Source organism: Sander lucioperca, chromosome 8, assembly GCF_008315115.2.
Source record: "Sander lucioperca isolate FBNREF2018 chromosome 8, SLUC_FBN_1.2, whole genome shotgun sequence".
NCBI lineage: Eukaryota > Metazoa > Chordata > Actinopteri > Perciformes > Percidae > Sander > Sander lucioperca.
Genome location: NC_050180.1, coordinates 31276929 through 31301850, shown reverse-complemented (window position 1 = coordinate 31301850; position 24922 = coordinate 31276929). Strand labels below are relative to the sequence as shown.

The 24922-nt window shown below is 41.9% G+C and overlaps 1 protein-coding gene across 4 annotated transcripts in view; it reads right to left on the bottom strand.

Annotated features, from left to right (window-relative positions):
* The window catches only part of kalrna (kalirin RhoGEF kinase a), a 225550-nt gene that overhangs the window by 172179 nt on the left and 28449 nt on the right, over window positions 1-24922 (bottom strand). The gene's annotated exons all lie outside the window — the stretch shown is intronic.

Sequence of the window (24922 nt, the reverse complement as noted above, 5' to 3'; positions counted from 1 at the left end):
TCCTTGTAGTTTTATTGACAAATTTTAAATTGCTTCGCGGGTGATTTGATCCCAAGTGAACAGCTTTTCAACAATGTGTGAATAATGCACCGGGATCACATCGCTCAGCTATATTCAGAGGTCGTTCTTGACACAAGAAGTGTGACTGATCAGAGCTTCCCACAGTTCAGCAGCTGAGCGATTAGTCACGATCAGTTATGTCTTTCAAGGTTAATGATCTAATTGATCAGTTTTATGTTGGCTCATGCAACGGTGCGCCAATGGCTTACAGAAATAGTATTGATTTAAACCTGATGGAGCAGTTTAACCTACAGTACAGAGATGGATTGTAGCCAGGTGCAGGTGGCTCCACCGTATTTAAAAGGACCATACCAATGTTTTTGCTACAGGTTTATCTCCTTAATCACAAATTATATGAATATTTATGTTTACCATCTCCAAATGCATGCTGTGTAATTTTTTTGGGGGGCTTTTCCCTTTATTTGATAGTGACAGAGGATAGACAGGAAAGGTGGGAGAGAGATGGGGGATGACACGAAGCAAAGGGCCGCAGGTTGGAATCGAACCCGGGCCGCTGCAAAGGACTCAGCCTACATGGGGCGCACGCTCTTACTGGGTGAGCTAGAGGTCGCTCCATGCTGTGTAATTTTAAAGTCCTACTGAAATCACATTTAGTAGTCATCCCTTTTTGTCGTCAAAACTAATGTCAACGTGTTTTTATATGTTCCAAAAAAGTTAAAGCTTTAGTGTGTAACTTTTTGATATTAATGAACGTCCGTTACAGTCAAGCTATTGCCAAATGAGTTGCTACAAATCTAATTAAGACTATCATCTCCACACAACTCTCTCTGTATTTCTCAGTATGGCTATGTTCAGAAGATTGTGTCGTCCGGTGACTTTCCCGCGCAGAAACTGGAGTGAAGATAATGACCTCTTCTGAAGAGTCCATCATGTTTTTTTAATCCTCCGTGTCCTCCTTGGCTACTAGCAACTGTGTGGAGGAGGGGGCGCGATCATGGAAGGCTTGTATCATGTCAACGCGCCGACAGTTTTGTTGTCATTACTTTTGTTTTGTCAGTAAAGTATAATTTATCACCCCATTCTGTGTTACATCATTTCTGAAATTCATGGTCAATAAACCTCATTAATATTAACTTACACCTACTTTCTGAGTTTAAAAAAAGCACAACAAATTAATTATTTTGACTAACAATTAAAATCAGAGGATGTGGAGTGGATCACAGACTGGTATATGTCAACGTTTAGTCAGGAAACTGTTTTGAAACCATTTCAATTTCTTTTCAAATGCTATAAAGTTGAATAACCCCCCCCCCCCCCCCAATTCAATGAGAGTAATGATCCGATCCTTCATTTTACTTGGAAAAAGCGTTGTATGCAACCGTCCATGTTATTTTTGAGGCAATTTGGTTTTAAGTAACCTATATTTCTGAAACAGAAACTTTGAAAACAGGTCAAATTTGACCAGAGGACGACAGGAGGGTTAAGAAAAGGGAGCACATCTCAAGTTTCCAAGTTAAGGAGGAAAAAAATACTTTCACTTCACTTGTTTAATTAGGCTCACATCCTAATGAATCAACGCAGACGTGTTTCGGCACAAAGCCTTCTGCCGAGCATGACGCTCTGAAGCGTGTTCTCCTTGACTTGGGAACTTGAGATGTGCTACCTTTTCTTCATTTTTTGGAACATGGACATTGGATTTTGGGTTTAGCACTCCACCGAGAATCTCCATTGTTGTTTTTGTACATATTATTAAAACAAAGAAAAAAAAAGGTATTTGAGAAAAAAATCGAAATGCTCCTCATCGTCTCAGCCGGCTAGTGGGGCGTGTCAGTGTCTGTGTGGCAGGCTGCCATAGCGCTGGCGTTACACCATATTGACAGTTGCAGGTATGTGTACATGCTGTTTAATGTGCTGCAGCCAATTAGCTATCTAGATGCCAAGTGTGAACTTGAAATAGACCCAACTTGACCCTACACACAGTCTGGAAAGATCCTGGATAGCATCAGGTATAAAGCTATTGAATATCTTAAACGCTAAACCTACACATATATGCACCGTCTAGGCACTACACCGTTAACAGCGTTAACTAAACACAGTCAGCTCTATTTAGACACAAATGTCATCCGACTGTTTACTTTGACTGGTAATGTTAAAGAATGGATCTAAAAAAAAAAAAAAAAAAACACTACAAGTTGTCTCAACTTTAGCCTGCAATTTCTCCTAACAGGCAATTTCACAATTTTGCTGCGTGATGGAGACCCAGCTGGGTGGTTGGACACTGGAGTTGAAGCCAGAACAGACGAGTCTGCATTTATGTGTCTTTATATTGAAAGCTAAATGATTTGCATAGAAACACGGTTTGTGTTCCAGGAAATGAAGGAAAGAACAGTGAGAAGAGTGTGCTGCCAACATCAGCAGCTTCTTCTCCAACAACAGCATAATACATACAGCAGAGGAAGAGTGTGTGTGTGTGTGTGTGTGTGTGTGTGTGTGTGTGTGTGTGTGTGTGTATGCATGTGTATACATGTGTACGTGTGTACGTGTGTGTATGTGCATGCTTGTGTGTGTGTACGTGCGTGTGTACGTGTGTATGTGCGTGCGTATGTGTGTCCATGCGTGTGTGCCTGCGTCTGTATGTGTGTGTATGTGTGCCTGCGTCTGTGTGTGTGCCTGCGTCTGTGTGTGTGTTTGTGTGTGTGTGCATGTGTACGTGTGTGTACATGTGTATGTGCTTGTGTGTGTGTGTGTGTGTGTGTGTGTGTGTGTACGTGCGTGTGTATGTGCGTGCGTGTGTTTGTGTGTCCATGCGTGTGCCTGCATCTGTATGTGTATGTGTGTGTGTGTGTGTGTGTGTGTGTGTGTGTGCGCACGTGTATGTGCATGTGTGTGTACGTGCGTCCGTGTGTGTGTGTGTGTGTGTGTGTGCGTGCGTGTGTGTGTATGTGCCAGTGAGTCAGATTCATTCGTTCATTACTGTTGAGAGGAAACAACTTTTGTCATTTCAAAACACACACAGGAAGCTAGTTTTCTTTAGAGCAGTCTTGTGTTTGACAGGAAAGTGATGGTGAGTCAGAGTCGGGTTTGGCTGTGGTTCTGCAGTGTGCAGAATAAGGACAGAAAATAAATGTGCAGGTATTAAAACCAGAATAAAAATCATTTTGTTGAAATGAAGAACCTTAAGTTAAAATGTATTCAACCTTAATTTATACCTCTCTGTAACTGTTCCTCAATAGGAAAAAGATAGAGGATTATGCAAATGGTTTCAACTGTCGATAAAGTCCGACACAGCAGCAGAGACACACAAAATGCGCACACACACACACACACACACACACACACACAGTTGTTTTTGCCACTTAGGAGGCTATTGCGTTGAATAACATTCATCCCCTAAGAAATTCTTATCCAAACCTTAACCATAACCACTATTTAATCCCAACTTTAACCCTAACCAAACACCAAGATTTGCCCCTAAAATGTAATAGTTTAAATTGCGGGGACCAGCTTTGGCCCCAGATGGAAGGACTGTCCCCACAACACACACTCAGTCCCCTCAGTGGCTTTAACACTGACCCCCAATTTCCACCAACTGCGGAACGGCTGCGGAACGGCTGCGGATCCGCTCCGGAACGGTGGTGGAGTCATTTGGTTTCCATTAAAGTCAATTTGTGTATTTCCACTGACTGCGGAACGGCTGCGTTCTGACTCCGTCCCAGCTCTGGCGATCCGCAGCCCTCCGGAGCAGATACGCAGAGCTTCTATTTTTGACGGATGCCGGAAAGCTCCGCATCAATTCAGCACAGGGCAGATAGTGCGGGACAGGAAGTCGAGCACAGAAACAAAATAAAAATCCGGTTAATTTTCAAAATAAAATACACCGTGCTCACGGCGGATCATATTTCCCTGCACTACACCTTGAAAACGTCATAATGGGCGGAGATAGGCCTGAAACAAACTGTTGTTGGTTTTGTGGTTCTGTTTATAGAAACTACATCCTGTTATATCGCACAATCATACGTGAATTCACGAGATCCCGTGGGTCCTCGTGACTTCAGCTGTCAGTCATGGCCGCAGCCTTTCCGCAACAAATACGGACCTGGTGGGTATTGAAGGACGGCGGAGTACGGAGCCGAAATGCAGCGGAGCCGATCCGCAGCCGGTGGAAATCCGCCATGAGGGCCCTATTTTAACGATCTGAAACACAAGTATCAAACACCAAACGCAAGTAGCTTTGTGGGCGGATCTCGGCTGTTGCTATTATACCAGCGGAATAAATGACTCTTGCGCCCGACGCAAATCTAAAATGGGTTGGTCTGAAGTAGCTACATTAGTCATAGGTGTGGTTTGGGCGTAACGTGCAATAAACCAATCAGAGCGTTATCTCACATTCCCTTTAAAAGCAGGCGCGCTTGTTCCATGGCGGATTGCTATTATAATGGCGGATTTGCTAGGCGCACGCTCTTAATACATCCATGGGCGCACGCCAGGAGTGGTTCACAGCTGAGGAGACCGACGTTTGCTATTGATTTTTCTTTTTGACAAAAATGTAAATAAAGAAATGTCACAAAAACATACATTCCGATGTTTTGGGCTCACTCTCACTGAATTACGAGGTTATGAATGCATGGTGATATTTTTGCAATGTAGTCTAACATTAGACCAAGATTACCTCACTATAGATGATGCTGCTCTTCTGTCTCTCCTCTCCTGTGCTGCTGCTGGGGCATTTGGGTTAAGTGGCATCGGCACATGCAGTTCAACATCACATCTCCTTAAGTCCTCTAATATTTCCTCATTTATGTCATCAACACATCCATGATTCATGGAAATGTTGTGTAAAACAAGGTCTTATTTTTCCTTGTATTTATGTATGGTGTGCAAAAATGGGAAGTGCTGTGTCCGTGAGATGAGAGAAGCAAAGTGTACGCGCGGTGTGTACACTCCACATTACGGCCAAGCATGCACCCTTAAAATAGCATCTGAATAACGCACCACTGACTTTAGACTAGGTTTTTCCTGGTCTGTGGCGTACTTGTTTTCTGAAACTGCAAAATAGCACTAGGGAACATTTGTGCCGGAACACGCCTCCTCTTTTTGCTGAACCGCCCCCGGGAGCGCAAGTTCATTCCCTAATTTACCGACGTGAGTCTGTGGAGGCAAAAGTCCGCTGTGCGTCGGGTGCAAAATAGGAATGATACATGCGTCGGTGTACAAAGTCAATTGCGCTGGGTGCAAGATAGGGCCCAGTGTTGATAGTCAGTCGACTGCAAGACTAAAGGAAATTGCAGAGATAAAGAGATACAGAGAACATCAGAATACATTTTAATTACAATGTGGAAAGACTTAAACTCACACATTTCATTTAATGACTTTCACAACTGTCCCACAATCATCCAGCCCCACCTTAAGAAAACAAACATCTGATAGAATCCTGAAGGCTCAGACCGCTCCGAGGCTCAGACAGGAGCTGAAAGATTTGAGTCCTCAAATCCGGCAAACTACACGCCTATGCCTGCTGAATGTCCATGCCGACCTCAACTGCTCTCACAGAGCAGTGCTGCTGACTCTCCACAATGTGAAAATGCAGTTGTCATGGTGAAATTGTGCTCATGATCGGGCTTTGTGATGCTGTATAGAGTTGTGTGTTTCCTACTTAAGGACAATTCTTTCTTTTTTTTAAATTGTTAGTGTCTTGTAAATTGTACAATAAAATAAATAACAGCAATGTTCTAACGACATTTATTCAGCCTGAATTTTCTGCACCAGCTGTGCATATAATTGTCTCACTTATGACCCTCTGCCAGCAGTCATTCTGTTAGTCAGACAGCATTGTAACAGCGGGAGCCCTATGGAGTTCTGCTACAGTATAATATAAAATAATGTTGATGCATACAGCTGCTGTTGATATTAACTCATCACCTCCTAAATACTTGATAATAAATATGTTTTAGGGTGAAGGCTGTACTGCAGTGGACCTTTATTGTGAAACTACCTTGAGCAGCGTTTTCAATACAAGTTAATGTTGACTCAATAAAGTTGAGATCATTAAGAAAAGCACGATAAAAGGGGAGAGAATAAAAAAAAAATAAAAAAGGGACTGACATTTTTTATGAGCAACCATGAACTTTAAGCACCTGAAGTTAACAAAATCACTCCACAAGATCTGTGGTTTAGCAGTTTGGTTTGGGTTTGGTAGAAGAATAAAAGAAAAAAAAAGATTGAAACACACACACACACACACACACACACACACACACACAGGTGGTCAGATCAATGAGTGCAAAAGTTTGGTTTTGTTTGGGCTCAACTCAAAACATATAATATGTATTAAAGATAAGTGAGGAGTGTGGCATGTCGGCTCGGATCACAGCTGCTGCTGTATGGTCTGCATCTGTTCACAGCAGTAAATCCTAGCCTGATAATCACACTGAATCAGTGGCAAGTGACGGATTTGTCCTATTTACGTCATTTTCTGTCAACACATAAGTTTAGGTAGCAGTTCATTTAAGGGTTTTCACGTTGATCAAAGAAATAGGATGATTAAAGAGTTGTCACAACCTGTAAAGCTCTGTCAATCTCCATTTTTTTCTGCAGCCTTTTCCTGTCTTGACATTCCCATTCCTCACCCTGCCTACAAAGCTCTGAATGGATCACTCAGGTGCTTTTACGACCTATTTGAACTGCTGAAAAATCTGAGATGAAGGCAGCGATTCAGATGTCTGGAACCAGCATATAGTAATCCTACTTGAAGTGTTAAGTGTGTTACACGTGATGGTGTTCCTACTGTCAGCAGTATATGGTAAAGTTGTAACCAAAGTAGTTCAGTCAGGAACACTTTCATAGATTTAAAGTGCTCATATTATGCTTGGAAATACAGTTATACTTGCCGATGAAGGCTCTGTTCTGATGATGCTCCCTGGATCAGCCAAGCCGCATGCTAAGATGACACAGGGAGCACGCTGCTGAGACCCCCCCCTGTACACAAGAGTCGGCCCAATCCAAGACATAGTTATGATGACACCCAAAACCGGGAAGGTGGAGGCTGGTGTGGTGGAGGCAAGCTTTGCCAGCAGCAGCAGTGTGAGGCAGCATTGGAGTAGCAGGAAGCAGTGAGGAATAGGGAGACATTTAATGGACCGCCTGATGTGAAAATGGCATGAATGATAATTCAATTAGTGGGCCTATGACTTTCGTGTCCTTCATGAACTAATGCAATGCTTAATAAGTAGCAGGTGTTAACAGGTGGCTCTGTGTACATTGAGCATATTAGTCTTCTTTCTATTATGCTCAGATTTGCGTTACAGAGGGGATGCCAACATCTGCTTCACAATGATAAAAAAAAAAGAATCAGTATCCTGGTGGACATGACGTGATTTGTTTGAAATCTTTTTCTCGTGCTAACAAAGCAGAGGTTGTTACATCAAGATAAAAAGCCTCTGTGGGCTCCCACAGGGAAACAGAGTGAGAGGACATGAAGAAAGAACATGTTGACAATCCTTGACTAACACACACAACACATTTGATTAATTAATTAATGATGTTGAAGAACAGTGTGGTCAAAGTATCCAAATACATTTAATCCAGTTTGAGTCTCAATTATTAAAATAACTGTCATGCATGTTTCTCTCTCTCTCTCTCTCTCTCTCTCTCTCTCTCTCTCTCTCTCTCTCTCTCTCTCTCTCTCTCTCTCTCTCACCTTTGATCCAGCATGTGTTTTCTCCATCAGAGATGTTCACCGCATATACACATATTCAGCGTACTGTATGTTTGTACAGTAGCAATGCAGCAGTGATTACAGCAGCATATGGCTGTTAAACACACTAGACTGAATAACTTGGGGCCATTAAATTAACTTTACACACACACACACACACAGAGCGGGTAGACTGAGCTTATAGCCAAACAAAAGTCATATCCTCATGCAGAGGAAAACCTGAATGGTTTTTCATCTTTGCTGCCATGCTGCCCTGGAGGCAGTGCATCTTCTGTGTGTGTGTGTGTGTGTGTGTGTGTGTGTGTGTGTGTGTGTGTGCGTGTGTGTGTGTGTGTGTGTGTGTGTGTGTGTGTGTGTGTGTGTGTGTGTGTGTGTGTGTGTGTGTGTGTCTTTACGCTGAGGCTGACATCATCCAGAAACCGACTGGGACATCTGCTAGCCATTGGTACACCGATGGAAGAAGACTTTAATGTGTGTGTGGGTGTGTTTTTGTGTTGGTGTGTGTTCAGTGAACTCTCTATCATCCATACATGAGCAATATAAAATATCAGACTGAATGAGTCTGGTTGTTACAGCTGTAGCGTTAAAGCCAGGAGTACCAGAGGCATCACTAGAAGCAATAATGAAATCAATAGTTGCTACAAGCAACGTAACAATCACATGAACCCAACTGCTGGTGGTAGAATAGTTATCCCCTTTATTCCTGGTATAATTGATACCAGAGATAAAGGGGTGAGGTTCCTTATAAAGTCAAGTTAACTCCTGAACTTACAGTAGACAATTTTACACTGATATGTTCTTTACAACTTAGGTTCTTTCCAAAAACCTTTGTGAGGGAGAATATACACTGTAGTTACATAAGAGTAAGCTAGCATCTGCAAAACCACAGCTTAGTGGCTAGCTTCTAGCAGCTAACCTGCTTGCTAACTAACTAAATACATTGCACAATGATTTGGTCTTTGCCTACTGGAGGAAAAAAAAACAGAAAAACTGAGGAGGGGTGAGGTTCCTTATAAAGTCAAGTTAATTCCTGAATTTACAGTAGAGAATTTTACACTATGTTATCTAAAACTTAGGTTCTTTCAAAAAACCTTTGTGAGTGAGAAGATACGCTCTAGTTACATAAGAGTAAGCTAGCCCCTGCGTAACCACAGCTTACTGGCTAGCTTCTAGCAGCTAACCTGCTTGCCAACTAACTAAATACATTGCACAAGGATTTGCTCTTTGCCTACTGGAGGAAAAACAACAACAGAAAAAGACTAAACTACCATCAAAGAGAAATGCAACACATACTGTATATTCTGATTCAGACTCAGCAAGTGTTGCTTGGCCCTGCGTGTCATTCTGCAGCAGCTTGTTAGCATAAAACCACTGGGTGAATAAACTTCTAATAACCATGAATGTCTGACTGTGTATCTGGCCTAATTTACATGCTAGCAAGGATTGAAAGTAATACATTCAAATTGAGCCTGCTTCAGTCAACACATACACCCAGAAATGTTGAGACAGAGCAGGTCACAGTCTGGAAATTCTGCTATATTACACTACTACTGAGTGTTTGGAGCAAGCTTTCCATTAAATTTAGCGTCTGTTTTTACATGGAGCCACTGGTAATCAATCAAATAAATTACAACCAATCAGAATAATAATTTATGTCATGTAAACACCACAATTAGAACATTTGGATACCCCCCGCCCCTGACAATTAAATCATTGTCAGAATAATTTAGCAATTTCAAAGGTCAGGCTTTGGAGCGTGTGTCCTTTCAGTCTGTTGTCTGCTCTTGCTAACTAAAATGTGATCAAATTACTATACTATAAATAATCACATATTTGATGATTAAGAGAAGAGCATTTACATACTACTATTTACAACATGATCATATTAACTTAACTAAAGACAAATATTTAATTGCAAAGCTTTAACTCTCCAATGTAAGGTCAACACATTTAAAAGTTTCCCATCAGCACCATTTCTTCTTCCTTCTGGAGATCATGATATTCCAAGTTTACAGTCTGATTACTAACAGTGGATTATGTTAGCAGCTGATTAAGATTAACAGCTGATCCGGTCTTTTGTGTCGATACAGACTTGTTAGGCTGGACACTTCAGCTTGTTGCAGATAGTATAACATTTATAGGATTATAGCTCAAGATGTGATATTGCAATGCAAAGTTTCACACATTTGTTTTACACAAACATATGAGCTCCAAAAACTGCTAAAATACAACATCAGAAAGTTAATGTACCGTAAAGAGTATTTCAAAGTAAAGCTACGCAAAAACCACTGTGACCAAACCAACCGCTCACACACACACACACACACACACACACACACACACACACACACACAGAGTCCTCAGAAGACTTCACAAGCCTTTCAGAGAGCCTTCATATTTTTTTCATTTGGAATTGAGAATACATTTTTCTCTAATGTCTGTGAAGTGTGTGTGTGTGTGTGTGTGTGTGTGTGTGTGTGTGTGTGTGTGTGCGTGAGTGTGGTAGGATGCATGGTAGGATTTGAACATACAACTGTCATGCAGACACGCAGAGACACACACACACACACACACACACACACACACACACACTTCACAGACATTAGAGAAACATTTATTCCCACACTACGACAGGAAAGAAACTTGGACGTTCAACCATAAATGTACTGTGTACAGTGTGATTCTTTTGTCATAGCAAGGTCATACAGTGAGGAAGTGATGTCATTGTGTGTGTGTGTGTGTGTGTGTGTGTGTGTGTGTGTGTGTGTGTGTGTGTGTGTGTGTGTGTGTGTGTGTGTGTGTGTGTGTGTTTGATCCATTTTATCTAAGTCTATTCTTACGTACAGTATAACAACAGGGATAAGGTCACAATATGCTTGGCTGCACTCACACACACGTGCACATATGCAGAGAGACATAGCTGGTGTTCAACGTTTCCAGACGTGTACATGTTAAAGGTCAACATGTAGTCCTGCTGGAACCATTACCCACTGCTAGAAGCATCACACAGGAAACAAATGATGACCCAACCTTACAGGGAGAACTGCTACCATCATTGACATGCACCCATAATGCTGTGGGAGTGAGATAAGCATTCAGAGGCTTCCAGTTTTAGGTTCTGTTCACGTCAGCCTGAGAGAGAAAGCTTTTCCGCAGACAGTGAAGGTGACACTGAGGAGGCTCAGACAGCCAACAGACGTTCGTTTCAGTTATTAAGGCTGTATAAATCACTATAAATATGATGTACATTTACCTAAAGAGAGAGGCTCATTTCCCAGATCTGCACAACTGTTGCCAAAAATTATAAAAGGTCACAGGAGCCTAATGCATCTGAGAGTGAGAGCCAGTGTGTGTGTGTGTGTGTGTGTGTGTGTGTGTGTGTGTGTGTGTGCTTGCGTGTGTTTGTGTGTGCGTGTCTTTCAATTAAATTTTATTTATAGTGTAAAATCATAACAGCAATTATCTCAGGACACTTTACAGACAGAGGAGGTCTAGACCATACTATAATTTACAGAGACCAAACAATTACCCCGAGAGCAAGCATATAGTGACGAAAAAGCGCGGCCATCTGACGCGACCAGTTGGAGAGAGAGAGAGAGAGAGAGAGAGAGAGAGAGAGAGAGAGAGAGAGAGAGAGAGTTTGCTCTATCTAGTCATTTTGAATAGCAATCGAACAAGCACAGTTTAACAGCTTTATGCAAAACCAAACTGCCGTCAGTGTGTGTGTGAGATACTATAGCATGCATCACATGCTCTCAAACACTCGCTCACACACACACACACACACACACACACACACACACACACACACACACACACAGGTCATGCATGTGCCTAAATGTCTTTCGAAGGCAACAGGTGAAGCCATCTGCACCCTAGCAACAGCTGCCCCGACAACCGGCTGCCGGACCTAATGTGTTACCACAGCGACAGCGGCTGGGGTCTATCATACCTAATGTTGCTTAGCTTACATGATGAAAGAATTAAAAGTGGCACTGTACAGTACTCTTGTATTAACGGCTGTGGGAGCTTAAATCCACTGAGCTTCAGCTGAGCAGGTATGATCCACTTTACGCCAATCGATGAGGTTGCCGCGGGTTACAACAGTTTGACCAAAGCGACACTTGTCACTCAGTCACGTCAGCATGTGTTAACTATCAGGATTGGGTTGCGTCAGCTGTTTGTATCTATTACTGCATTTGTGTTTGAGTCCTTATTTATCTCAAACAGAGGATATCTAGGCTGGTAATGCCCTTAGCCATGTGTGAAGTGGTTAGCATAAAACATCTGTAGAGAGAGATGTCCAATCAGAAAGCAATCAGTGATGTAAACACGGAGGTAAAAACTACCATAAATAACATCTTTAATAGAAAAAAAGTGTTGTAGTAAGCACGTTGGTGTTGTGCTTTAATATGTGCAAGATTTGCCCCATTTATACCTGTTGTTAACATGCATCTACGGTATATGTGGATATCCTAAATATTCATCCCACTATCATAAGCAGGCACAAAGCTACAGACAAGCCTTTTCTTGGCAAAGGGAAAATACAGTAAGTAGAGTCCATACAGCAGCGGCTTGAAGCTGGATTTATAGTTGATGCAAGAGTTTAATGGGAGTCAGAAAGGTAATACCATACATTTACAAATTCAATACTTTAAGGCTTTAGGCTGAGGAGAGACCAGTCAAACTAAGACATCCTAACCGTCACCTTCATACATACAGTAGATGTCTCAGTCTTGCAGACAGGGAGGGAGCGCAACATAGACTGTAAACTCAGCAGAGAGAGCCGGAGGTGAGTGAACTTTGTAACAGTGAGGTGAACTTTAGCGGAGCTGTGCTTGTACACTTCAAATAAGAGAATGTGAATATGAACTGAGGGAGAGCTGTATATTCACTAAGCCAAAGAGCAGAACAAATGTAAAACAAAGATGTGTTTTTCGGTGTATGGAGCTACACTGTGGAATGAATTAGAAACTGACATGAAAATGTGTTACACATTTAACAGATTTAAAAAACTATTTAAACGTAAGTTGATTAACAAATATATAACAGAAGTGTGAATACCAGATGGTACATAAAATAATTGGGATGTTTTGTGGAACTGGTCTATATAGTGTATACTTAGTTTCTGTTACTTTCTTCTTTGTATGAATGAAAATAATTAATGTTGTACACCTTTTCGGTCCTGTTTGTATGTTGTATATATTTTTTGTGTTCGTTTTTTGTTTTTTTTGGAAGTAAGAGCAATAATGTTATGTTTATGTATTGTTTATTACCAGCGCATTGAATGTTGTAAGTTACAAATGGCCGAAAAATAATAAACTAAACTAAGGTAACCTGCAGATTTTTCTTGTAAACAAACAGTTATGTTTACCGTCAGTATTTCTCACTTTGTCATCTTCAGGCCCGAACAAACATGTTGAATACATTTCCTTTCGCATATAAAACATTTGTAAAGCTGATTATTTTTAATATTTTTGAAACCTGCATTGTTTACACCCATGTTTAATCGCCAGCAGTCTTTTTCTCCAATGCTTTCGATGGCACATTGCTGTTTCTTGCCATATTAAAAACTTGACTGTTGATCAGTAGAATAGCTTGAAACTGTTGGCAGGAGTGTGCATCGTGTCACACACATGAAGCTAAGCATTAATTCTTTCAGGAAAACTTCTAATATCTGCAATCACCGCTCTCTCTTCCTAAAACCATTCAGCTGTTTAGAGGCGTTCACGTTTCAGTAAACCAACCAGAATTGACCACGAAATTCATGATCCAATCACAGCATTACATCCCTGCTTTAAATCGGTTTCTGTCTCTGCTGCTGTTAGCTGTCATTTCAGGCAAAGCGTGCAACCCTCCTCCTCCCCTTCCACCTCCGGTCTCCAGCTCCCGAGGCACCCCGAGTCTTCCTCCGGCAGAACGCTCATCGACTACTTCGGTCTGGTCTTTGGGCTCTTTCGCCGCCACCACCAGTGTCTAGACTCCATCGGAGGGATATGTCTTGTTTCTCTACCCCTCTAAAAAATGATTTCATAACGATGGAGTCTAATCTCCAAAGACTCTGTATATTTCATATGCATATGTTCAATAAACCTTTGCATATCTACAACTAAGTCTCTCCTGATTGAAATGCTTTTGCATGTGTCCCTGTGCACATCATAAAAACCCTTCATAAAAACATAGTGCTACTAGTGGTCAAACACTCTACAGGGTACCATTAATCCTGGAAGAACACAAGTTTTTTTCTGTTAGTTTGCGGTTTTCCACACATTTTTTTAATCTAGAGAAGGAGCAACACGTCATGTAATAATAACAGTAGAACTTCAGTATAACAGAGGATGAGCAGCTGCTTGATTGAAACAAAAATCCAAAACAGTATGCAAAGCATGTGTGTTTCAAGCACACAAGCCCCCTTAACATTTGCATGATTTAACGGCATCATGCAAAGCAATGTCACAAAGATGTACAAGCAAGCAGGGCTAAGAGGAAGTGTACCAGAGCAACAAAGGTCCTTAAAACTCCTTCTGGACGCCAACAAAGCTAATCTACCGAAGAAAAATCCTGGCATTTATTGTGCATGAGGACCGATTACCTTCTGGGTTTGGAAACGAGGGATCTTGAATCGCTACACGCTGTTGAAGTGACATTTAATCTCCCACTTGTGCTGGTCCAAACAGCGTCCAAGTTTTATTTTAAAGAGTCTGTACTTGTTGCTCAAGTTTCCCACGTACAATTTCTGCTAGTGATATCTAGGGCTGCACACTATGAGGAAAATATGCCATATGCGATAACGTTGTTGAATATCATGATAACAGATATTAAAGTGTACTCAGTTCTGACTGTCTGTTGCTTTTAGTATTCTTCTAAAATACAACAAATTGCTTGTTGAATTTAAAACAAATAAAAGGAAATCATTTCTAACATTCTTTTATTGAACAAATTGAAGATTGAACATAAAAGGCACTACTTAAAAGAAATGAGTTTCATTTTAATTTGCAACTAACAAAAAATATCTCTGTCTATCTGTTGCAGCCTTTTGCGATATGTATATTACGCTAGTTGATATTGTGATGCCGATAAAAAAAAACGATATATTGTGCAGCCCTAATAATATTTCCTGCTACCTTCATGACACAGATACATAAAGTTGCTAAACTGTCCATGGTATCAGCAGCTGATATGGCTGATAGAGAGACAACCCATGCAGCTCAATATTTTTAATTAACCCCACCTCTTCACTGGTTTTGAGCATACTGCCGCTGGTCTATACCGCTGTACCATCAAACTAGTGGCCAACGATGCAACTAATCTTCATAAAAACACATTTCAACATGACACAGTCTGATTTCAATGCTTTGATCCACTGACTGTCAACAGCATCTGACCCAAACTAGAACACACTCAGACCTAGGGGTGTCACAATTCTCCAAATCCACGATTCGATTTGAAAAAAGAATTTCAACAATGTGGCAATGCCACAAGAGCCACTAGACAGCAGAAGGGTACTTTGCAACAAGTTTGAGTTTCTCAGTTTTTTTAGTGACGCATATGAATGTACCAATTATAGTTTAATGACGTGTACCTGAAGACACCATGGAGTCCCGTCAGAGCCCACATGCTTTACCTTCGTTGTTTGTTTAAATGACTCACTCGTGGAGAAGGAAAAATGTTGCCACACTAGTGGTCTCGCATTGCCAGACCTTCCTCCACAGCACTGCGGAGGAGGGTCTGGCTAGTCCACACAGCATTCCGGGATGGGAGAAAAACTTGCTCTGGTTTATTGGCATTTCTTTAAACCAATCACAACCGCCTTGGGCGGCGCTACTGTATGTGTCTCGTTTTGGTGGAACATGTGCACGTTCAAAGGTTGTTTTACGGCCGTTACAGACCAACCAGACGGCCGACCGTTGGCAGAAAAGGCAGTTGGACTGATCAGTCTCCCCGCCTTGGTCAAAAAAGTGCCTCGGAACACACCAAAGCGACGAGACGTAATAAGTCTCCATAATAGCAGGCGGCGCTAATCTGTATTGTCGCCCAAAAAATGAAAACCGGCAGCTGATTGGACGAACGCGTCACGTGGATCTGGCTGCTGCTTCCGGATTTTTCAACCGGCCATTAATGGCGACTCATTCAGAATACAATCTCATATTGTACTAAAATAGTTCACCGAAACGTGTTTCTGAAAACATTTTAAGTGAGAAATAGGCCATGCAGTTGCTGAATCTGTCTTCATTTCAGATCGACAAAGGTCAGTTTAAAAGATTTTCGTCAGATTTTGAGAGGCTTAGTCACGGTCATCCCCCTTGCCATTTGCGGGTGAGTCCCGACTGCCCTGTCTCCGACTGAGCGTGTCAGGTCGGCCAAAATGAAGGCCGACAGCTCCTCCAACGGACGACGGCACGGAACACACCGAACAGTCTCGAGTCACCGACCTCGCCAGACTGTCCAACGGCCGATTATCGGCCCAGTGTGTAGCTGCCTTAAGTCATGCAACAGAAAACTCAGATTGGACAGATAGTCTAGCTAGCTGTCTGGATTTACCCTGCAGAGATCTGAGGAGCAGTTAACCATAGCCCTCATACATCAACCCGGAGTTTAAAATTACAACACAAAGAAAGTGGAAGGTAACAAACATCCGGCCGAAAAGAGTGACATCCGGTGGAATTTCCGGCGGCATCCTTCTTTTGCTTCTCCGTCATCTTCGACTCCTGCAGTGGTCATGGTTTCTGGAATAGTCAAGCTGTAAGCTACTGGTAAGCTAACGTTACCCTATGTCTTTAGCTGCATGCTACCAGCCGGTAAACTACGCTGTCTGTTGTTGCCTAAGTAGGCGGGGGTGGAGAGAGAAAGAAATAAAGGAGTAATCACTGATCCTGCTTCTGATTTCGATATCGAAAGCTCATTTGGATCAATTTTCAATTTAAAATCAAAATCATGACACCCCTACTCAGTCCAGCTTGTTGCAGCAGTCAGTAGTTGTATAATGTCTCATTATTTCAACATATCACCTGCATATATTCTTTAACACTGCATGGTGAATAAGTTTCCTATCTGAATCTCTGACTCTTTTTCACACACACACACACACACACACACACACACACACACGCTCGCGCACACACGCTTTAATGGCCTCGGACGGCTCCAGTTTCCCCTGCAGAGGAAACCCACATCCATCACCCTTCCAACGCAAACCACACACTGCTCTCTTCTCTGTCTCTCACAACCACACTCCCAAACTTGCTCAAACACACACACACACACACACACACACACACACAAAGAAAGAGAGAGCTTGTAATAGTTAAGTGCTTGCCAGGCATCACACTCTCACACAGAGACACAGCAGATGATGTATTCTCCATAGGGAAGCTTCTTCTTATAGAGGGACAGTTGCTGAAAAAAAAGGTCAATGCAATGGTGTGTCTCTCTCTCTCTCTCTCTCTCTCTCTTTCTCTCTGTGTCCCTACACGGTCAGTTTAACTCCTCATTTCTGGATAATTGACTGACTCTAAGACTCTCCCTGCTGTTTCCACAGGGATAACAATGAGCTTTTCCTCCTATTAAAGACTCAAGGTTGCTGCAAACACACACACACACACACACACACACACACACACACAGACACAGACACACAGTTGGCTGAAGGCCATAAAAACAAAATATTCTCACCTACTAAGAACTGACTGAGGAAGACGTGTTTGTGTGTATGTGATTGCATGTACACATGTATCTATAAATATGTGTGTGTGTGTGTGTGTGTGTGTGTGTGTGTGTGTGTGTGTGTGTGTTCCTTTTTCTCCACTTGTCCATCGCCCCCATCTGACTCATTCAGCAGGAACCAATCAAATCAAAGCTTCGGATTGGGGGTGATGACATCATTTGCGCTGTGTTCCAACCACATGGAGAGATGCCATCTGGAGGGTGCTGACTCAGCACAACACACACACACACAAGTACAAGCAGATTCTCTTAGTATTGTAGCTTGTGATCAAACAGTACTGGTCTCAGTTTAAGTGCACCAGACAAAAAACCAGTACAGTGATGCTGATTCACTGGTTTGAAGGGTCAGTTCACCCGAGTTATGGAAAAAGTGATTTTCTCACTTACATCTAGGGGTATCATTCAGCTGGTTTAAAGATGTTTGGCTCCACCCCTATTTAATAGAGGTGAATGACATTCCTAGTGCTTAAAGTATTGTATGATTACATACAAATTGAATTAATTCCATAAGGACTATTTCTTCGCAAGCAGTTTTTAGTAAAAAGTCCATAGTGAGATCGGTGGATTATCCACAAGAATAACAGAGACTAAGTCACTGGAAAGAGATGCTCTTAAATGATTCAATTCCTGCGAAGCGCCAGAAATGACATTTTATTCACTAAGATCAAATCAACACCTCCAAGACAGATATTCTCACCATATAGAGCACATGTATAATTAAAGTGTGCAGAAACTGAAGCCCATTAAAATGCAGATGTCTTGCTTCAATCACAGAAGATAACCTGCTGGACTATTTGGACGTTTAGCTGCTACAGACACCCACCCATTCATTGCATACTATCCTGAAATATCCATCACACACATGGTTATCCTGCTGAGACACTTCCACACACATGAACATGATTAACCAGAGATGTCAGAGGCCAAGAGGAAGCCAGAGGTGCCTTCCTCAAGGAAAGACAGAGCTAGAGAAAGAGAGGAACCAAATGTTAAAACATGGAACACGTGTTTCAGCTATCAGATGAAACTCTCTCTCTTTCTCTCTCTCTCTCTGGATCAGCTTTCAGTCTCCAGACAGCAGCTGTCTGTAGAGAGGAAAAACGTAGACCGCGTGGTCAGACATGGAATGTGTATGTGTGTGTGTGTGTGTGTGTGTGTGTGTGTGTGTGTGTTTGAAGAGACTGGTGACAGTTAGGTACTTAGAGGCGCCACATACGCTGTAACAACAAACACACTTCTAATCTGGGATTTATATCATAGACAGTATTACATTAGTTATTAACAGGGATGGAAAGTAATTAAACATATTTTGTCACAAGTACTGTGCTTTACTACAGCTTTGAGGTACTTGTACTTTGAGTATTTCCATTTCATCCTACTTTATACTTTTACTCCACTACATTTTAGAAGGAAATATTGTACTTTTTACTACATTACACTTTTTGATAGCTTTGGTTACAAGTTACTTTTCAAGTTTATTAAAACTTGAGTGCATGTTTAAAACGTGCCTTTACGGAACGGGACGATTGGTTGGCCTCAGGTGTTGTTTTTTCTCTAACTGCTCATCCTAGGGCTGTCCCGAATAACTTTTTTTTGGAGGTTCGATGCTTCGGTTAGCCTGACAAGCCAGACCCACATCAAGATGTTGGGTCCGGGAACTCACCATTGGCAGGGCTCAATCCCGAGAGGTGGGATAAACGGTTGTCTTTCAAATTCCCTCTGCACTCATAGCCAACCAGAGCAACGCTAGTTGATAGATTAAACTTTTGCCGTATCCAGTCGGCAAAACTCCGAACACATCTTCCTTTTTTAAGAATGACTTCAGTGCTTAACTCCAAGTCTTCCAGAGTCGCGCCTAAAGACGATTCCAAAGACCGCTGTTCGCGAGCAGCAGCAGCCATCTTCTTTGTTTTCAAGTAGCAGGGAATTCACATGGAACCGTCGCAACTCTGCCGTCCTTATGTTAAGCCCGCCCACCGACTCTATACACGATGTGATTGGCCTGACCAGAATTTGGTTTTTCCAGCTCGCAAGCCAACGGAGAGTTGCTAGACTGACCCTGGCTGCAAATTACATTTGCTGCTGCTAGGGTGCGTCTAGATTTCTAGACTATGCTTCGGTACTAATCTACAGCAAATATGGGGCGCACGTTAAGACCAACAAAAGTGATCGCCAAAGGGTTGTGCGTCAGTGGGAGTGTCAAGGAAATGGCTCATGACTCCCTGTTGTATGTGATGTAGCACAAGCAGACTTAAAATTTCACTATTATTGTTTTCCGTCAGATGGCTTATAGATCTCGACATTTCTGACCGCACTTGAAGGCAGCTTCATTTCACGGAGAAAGAGAGAGGGAAAAGAGACGGAGCGACTGAGGAAACAGTCAGCTGTTACACAAACTCCTGTGCAGTTAAGTGCTCGTGTTTCGTATTTGCCTTCATATTGATTTAAAACTTTCTGGTGGCAGCGATAAAGCAGTGATGTTTCCTGTTTACTGTACGGGACTCTCACACCGCCTCAACCTCCGCTTATATGACTGGCCACCGCAGGATGACGTCAGGTTGCGTTTCTCTAAAAGTTGAATCTGTCTCAACTTTATTACAGTATTAGAGAAAACATGCCAAAAATGGTCATCCCAAAATTGAAACTCAAATACCTACCCAACGAACGTATTTCCGAATAGTGGAATATTCAAATCCAGCCCTATAGCTCATCCAAACAACTTCACACTCAACACTGCACTTCCTTGGTCCTGAACAACACACCCTTCCCATGACATAGCTGCGTCCCCTAGCAATGCTCAAGAATATGTCATTCCCTAACAGCTAGCTATTTGGGACCAGGCTATTCCTGAGTTCCTGAGAAAGTGTTCCTGAGAAAGCGTTAAGTCAGTTACATCACTGATGCTTGAGATGTTTGCAGCTAAGGTTCTGCAAGTGAAAGTCCTACAGTATTCATCTTTTGTACAATATTAGGCAACTTTCTGTTGGAGCATTTCCAACACTTACTGTATATGGACATGAAACTCTTCTGGTTGAATCATCACTGAAACAATCAAACAACTTGTGGAAAGTATCTGCCATATTACAGAAAATCTAAATACAAGACTGTAGACTTTAAAGTCGACAACAAGTTCCAACTGCCAAACGCATAGAGCTTCAAATTCTCTGTCCATGCCACTAATCCTGGGTTCATGTCATATTGGCGTCACCGTAATTACCAATCTCCAACTTGTAAATCCATGTCATGATCACGTCTAGGACACCAAACAGACACACACGTCAGCCAGAGTCGGTCGTTCAAGGTAATTAAACCTAAATTTAACAGACATAGTGTTATGTTGTCAATGAACAGTATTTTTAACCCTCACATGACCAACTCTGCAATTATACAACTGTTTACGACTTGCAGGTCTGTGATGCGAACAGGGCACACAGCAGGCTGAAGTTAGAGGTTGAGCTTTAGAAGATCGTGATGAAGAAATTCAAAAACTTACTTTTACATTTTGGATCACATTTCAATCTTTTCAGCAGCTATACATTTCTGTGTTTCGTTGCTGATTGTTGCGCTCTGATTGTGACTGTGACTTCACAGCTCTGTGTGGTGTTTTTTTTCTAATGGCTGACTGAGGCCCATAGGCACCAGTGTAATTAGAGCCACTCACTACAACTGGCTGACAGAATTAACACCGTTTTCTCATTGCACTGTGATTCAAAACCTGCAAGAACACATTTAAAACTACTACAAATTCCCAGTCAAATAGAAAGTGGAATGTGTGTGTCCCTGTTGGGATATTCAACAGTATTATTTGGATTTTGCATTGTAGTGTAAGTACTTACAGCCCTTTGATTTTGCAGTGTGATCCAGTCCAAACTACACTCGGCTCCTAAATCAGGCAATCAGTACACTATATTGTGTTTTTTAAATAAATAGTGTCAGCCTAACAGTGGTGGTAGTGAAGGTCATAACTATGTTAAAGTGATAGTTTGGATATTTTAAAGTGCGGTTGCATGAGGTACTTCTCAATAGTCAGTGTATAAGTACTCTCGCATTGCCAGACCTTTCTCGGAAATCCGTCCAAAAATAGGGACATCCGGCAGAATTTCCGGCAGCACCGGAGCAATCCTGGAAGTGGAACATCGTGGCTATAGACTAGTGTATTAGCTACTCCAAACTAGGGGCGTGCAGACTGCCATCTAATTAAGCTTAGCGTTAGTTCATGACGGCCACGGAAGTCATACGGCCGCTGATTGAATTATCATTCCTATCAGACACACACCAATCACAGCCATTCTCACATCAAGGCGGTCCTTTTAAATATGACTCCCTCCTCTCACTGATCCCTGCTACACTGATGCTGCTTCACTCGCTGCTGCTGGCAACGCTTCGCCTCCACCACCCCAGCCTCCACCTTCCTTGTTCAGAGTCCTAACATGACTCAAAGTTTAAAATGGTTTTCAATGTCTTTCTTTTGGCTCACTCTTTTATACCCTGGGGGGGGGGTCTACATAGCGCTCCCTGTTTCAACTTAGCATGCTGCTTTGCTGGCAACATTATCAAGAGCGGAGCCATCAGCGCCAAGCATAACTGTATTTCCAGTTGTTGCAATAAATGGTTAAATCTATGACCAGAGTGTTCCTGACTGAACTGAACTGTAGCTAATGCACTGAATATGGAGAAGTACCTCATTCAACTCCACTTCAAAATATCCAAACTATCCCTTTTAAAGTGATGCCTTTACATCGCAATACTCATGTGATCTTAGGGCTGCAACGAACGATTATTATCATTGTTAATTGTTCTGACGATTATTTTTTCGGTTAGTTGTGTGGTCTATAAAATGTAAGAAAATGGTGAAAACGTTGAATGGATGGTGAAGACCAGTGTTTTCCCAAAGCCCAAGATGACGTCCTCAAATGTCTTGTTTTGTCCACAACTCAAAGAAATCCGGTTTACTGTCTCAGAGGAATTAAGAAACTAGGAAAAATTCACATTTAAGAAGTTGGAATTCGTTTTTTTTTTTTTTTTAAATTACTCAAACCGATAAATCGAATATCAAGATAGATTTAAGTTAGCAATTTAATAGTTGAAAACAAATCGATTTATCTTTGCAGCTCTAGATCTCAGTATTTGTAGTATTGTTGTGCAGCAGCAGTCTGCAGTCAACTTGGATGATCCTAATGTATGTTAGTGGTGCCTTCAGGGCAGTGATTTACACTAGACACGATGGACCCTATCCCAGTGCATCAGCAGTATTAGCCAGTTAAAGAGATGATGTGGCTGAGTTTGGCAAACCTCCAAACCCTACCTGCCTGCAGGCATGATGAACACAAGCTGCCCTTTTCTGTCCACATTTTGTCTCAGTAATAGAGTGTTTTGATTCTCTAATGAATTTTGGATGAGCATCATGGGAGGAGGAAACAGTGAGGCTAAATTCTCAGATCGTGGATGTAAAGCCCAGAAGATCAGATGATAATTGTACCCTGAGCTGAGGAATATTAAGGATTAATGTTTCCACTCTTGTTCTCTCTGTTCTATTAATACTCCTCAGTAAGCCAGGTTCTGTTCGCTCAGTTACAGCCTGACACAAATGTTTGTGTGTGTGTGTGTGTGTGTGTGTGTGTGTGTGTGTGTGTGTGTGTGTGTGTGTGTGTGTGTGTGTGTGTGTGTGTGTGTGTGAGAGTGTGTGTGTGTGTGTGTGTGTGTGTGTGTGTGTGTGTGTGTGTGTGTGTGTGTGTGTGTGTGTGTGTGTGTGTGTGTGCGCGCGTGTGCGTGTGGCCTCCTTTAAGGATGAATGAGCTTTAATTAGGGTTTGGTTCAAATAAAGAAAGATGCCAGGAGAAGGTACAAACACCACTAAAACATTGGAGGACAAAAAATTGAATACAATAGAAATTAATATGAAATAAGTGACCACACAAAGAAGCCACTTTGAAAAAAGCAACACATAGAAAGAAAGAATAAATGGAAGAGTGTTGTGAATCACTCCCAGCTGCTTCATTCATTCCGTCTGAATGGAAACTATGAACAGAACTTTGAAAATGAATAAAAATCAGGAATTGAAATGCACACTCAACTGCAGTGGGACTAGTCTGCAAAGAGCTACTTGTGGTTGTACTGGAGTGTTTTCCAACCGTCCATGACACACACAAACTCACTGACTCAGGCCAAACCACACGCATACTAAATCTTCATATGCCTGAGAGGTTCAAAGTTTTAGGCTGTAGTTAAACTGAGAACGAGTAGCTAGTAACTCATTGCAAAAATGAACAAAAGACAATAAAATCGGGTGCCCAAGGAAAAGCTACAGTGATTTTAATAACCTTTTTGTCTTTCTAATTGCTTCTGCTGCCTCTTTATCTCAGGGGAACAAGAAAGGTTTCGTGAACCTGTCCACTCAGATGTCGTGCTTAATAAAACCAGCATTACTGATGAACTGGAAACAGACATACCAGGATTCTCCCCTAAATCCCCTGGATTTGTTAGACACGCAAGTGGAAATTTTACAGTAAATTGTAAACTTGGTATGCAGGCCATTGAAGGAGAGCTCTGACATTTAGGGAAATGTGCTTATTTACTGTCTAAATGAGAGTTAGATGTGGAAATCGTGACCAATTTAATCTCTGGGCGTCACATAACACATAACACACCTTTTTGTTTACTGACCATAAGGCTATGTTCACACTTGGCGTATTTTTTTAAACTTCCAGCAGCGTCTGTTTTACATTATAATCCTATGGTGTAAACCGTGTTTTCATAAAAGTCCTGAGCGTTTTTCTAAACGCCACCGCCAACTTTCAGCTAGGAGCATCTTTTTGAAGTTGAAAAAAGTTCCAACTTTTCTGAAAAAAATGCCCTACATCCAACCTATGACAAGCAGAGTAGCCTGACCTGTCATTTTCATAACAAGCAAAAATGGAGTGAGAGCACAGAGAGTTATATGCTTATACGGTATTACCGGGTGCTGAATGATTAATTGCATTTGCGATAATATCGCGATATGTTAAAACGTGATCTCCTAATCGCAAAGGCTGCGATTTGGTCACATGACTCGCGAGAGCAAATCAGTCTGCACTCCGCAGAGAAAGCATCAACTTAGCACGCTAACGCTACGTCGTACCTTGAGCTGATTTCTGTCATTCAAACAACTCTGCATTGTAGTTTAAAACTTTTACAGCCATTTTAATAAAATGAAGGGTTTTATTCTGGTTCAAGTCCATACGTGCAGTTAATGGATACAGACACGCAGAACTGAAGGCTCGTTTGGCATTTAGCACTGATTAGCGGTTAGCTCCGGTTAGCGGTTAGCTCCGTTATAAAGATATGGAGTGGAGGAGCTGCCACTGAGAGGGGTAACAACCAGACTCTGATAAATGACGTTCGGGGAGCTTTCACAGCAGCGTGGCCGCGGTGTTTCAACAGTTTTATTAGTACAGTTAATCCCACGGCAAGAACACCAGCAACTAG